Raw genomic sequence first — 2,470 nt, 5'->3', positions numbered from 1 at the left:
TAAAAAAAAAACAGCTCTGAGTAGATAGTCCAGAAAAGAGAGAGAAAAAACTATAACAAAAATTAAAGAAAATAGTTTTTTAAAAAAATAGCAGCCTTATAGTTTTTTTTAAACCCACTTTAATACAACAATTTTCTATTAATTAATTACAACCCTGACAGATTTTTTTTTTCTTTTCTTTCATGATGATGCTCTAAGCTCTCTGAGTTAGGTAAAAAGGAGGCATCTATCCAGGATAATGAGCACTGTAAATTTAAATAACCCTTTCAAAAGACAAGCTGGACACATGGGTCTGGAGCCAAAATTTGTCCCCAGGCCTTTTGACCTAGTAATTCCCCTTCTAGGAATCTATCCTAATGAAATCTTGCTACAAGCAGGAAACATCATATACAAATGAACCATCCACTAAAAAGAAAGAAGGGAAGAAAAAAAGAAAGAAAGAAAGAAGGAAGGAAGGAAGAAAAGAAAAAGCTAGCCCAGAGACAAGATTACTTATATAGTTATGTAATAACTAGTATGGAAAGTGATACAACTATACATGTATGTTTACAAAGAGGTTTTCAATAACAAATACAAATTACAGAAATTACGACTGCATCTATGTGAAGAAAAACATGCATAAAACACTGAAAGAAACACACCAAAATTCTAACAAAGAGTCTTTAGTGGCAAGATTTTGTTTGTTGGTAGTTTTTCTCATTTTTTAAAACCTGATTATATTGCATTTCTTGGGGGAAAAGTCAACTTTTATGAAAACAAACTTCATCTCCTAGTGAGACTCTATACAGAATTAGCAATCATAGTGAAATTTGTCTTAATATAATGGCAAAGGTGTTTTATATGGCCTTTCTTCATAGCCCTATCTGATACTGTGCTTAGGCTGCACCTCCCTCAGTGGATACTTCCCTGGACCCCACATAAACATCTTTTATCACATCCTCTGATACTCTTGTTCTTTCAGTGATTCATTAAAAGAAAAAAACTGCATTAAAGAGAAATCTGTATTAATTGTCCACTTTAAACCAGGTACTAAATATTCAGGGGGTGAACAAGAGAATACTGCTCCTTTCATAAAAGATTAAATAGTGCAGTGAAGGACATAAACAGGTTAGCAACAGTTTGCAAAACCTTTTGGTATGTCAGCTGGCAAAGGTATAAAGAAAAGTACTGTGAGAATAGACAGGAGAAAATATCTAAGTCTGCCTGGAGATGGGGGGGGGAGCAGAGAGACAGAGACAGAGAGATAATGGCTTGTGCAAAGGAAAAGAAATGGAAGAAAGACTGTTATCTACTTAAAGCAATATGCAGAAGTTGGGAGAAGATAAATCATGAAAGGCTCCATAGCATCATGTTAAAGAGATAGACTTTTTTTCTCTAGGCAATAGGGCACTACTATAGGGGTTTAGGAAGGGAGTGACAGAGTTATAGCTGTACCTTTGTAAAAGATAGAAAGAAAGAAAGAAAGAAAGAAAGAAAGAAAGAAAGAAAGAAAGAAAGAAAGAAAGAAAGAGAGAGAGAGAGAGAGAAAGAAGGAAAGAAAGAAAGAGAAAAGAAAAAACATGCAGAGCCATGAAAACCCTGCTTTTGAGTAGAAGCAAGTAGATTAGCTAAGGGGCAAAGGGCTGGTCACATACATCAGAGATCCTGAATGGAAATAACAATGCTTAGGGCTAAATTAATTTTGTTTATGGCAAATTTGGGACATGGAGAACTAAGGGTTCTGACAAAAAGAAGCAATCCTATACCATTTTCTAAGCTTTACTCTCATGAAGGTTTACAAATATGTTTTATATATTATTCTGAGAGGGGCTTAAAATTCAAAGATCAGTAATATGGCTGTGACAGATAAAAGGTAGGAAAAAGGTTTATCATATAATCTAAACAAATGAGCAATTCTGTTTTAAAAGAAAATATACTTCTTGAGTTTTATCAACAAAAATCTCTTTTCCTCACATACCTAAATGGCAAGTCATAGATACAAGAAATGCTTGCTGGCTAACTGAGGTACAGCCTGAGAAAACATGAGGGCTTTTCCTGTGGTTTTTAGATGAAGCCAAGATGAAAGCCCATAGATTCTAAAATTCTTTCAACTGCAAAGCACATACCCTGAACCCAAAGTGAACGTGCCAAAGCTGGACCACCAAATAACCACAAAGTAACCATTTTAACCAAAGGCATATATGCATTTAACTGCAGTTGCATACTAAACTTCTAGCAAACCCCACTTACAATAGCAAATCTAAAATCCATCAATGAGGGTCTCATCTGGGATACACAGTCTAGCTTTGGTTTAAAATTTCTAACATCACAGTCCCCCTCCCCTTATCCCAATGCAAACATCTTTGTACCTGTCTTGGAGTTTCAGCTGTTTCTCCTGGTAGCTTACCAGAGCTGTTCACCCAGAGAGCAGAGCTGCTTCTCTCCCCAAAAATACAGGATGGAAATAAATCCCTCCCCTCCTCAGAAAAAA

Source organism: Mastomys coucha, chromosome X, assembly GCF_008632895.1.
Source record: "Mastomys coucha isolate ucsf_1 chromosome X, UCSF_Mcou_1, whole genome shotgun sequence".
Lineage (NCBI taxonomy): Eukaryota > Metazoa > Chordata > Mammalia > Rodentia > Muridae > Mastomys > Mastomys coucha.
The sequence above is the reverse complement of the archived record's forward strand: the minus strand, read 5'-3'. Positions refer to the sequence as shown.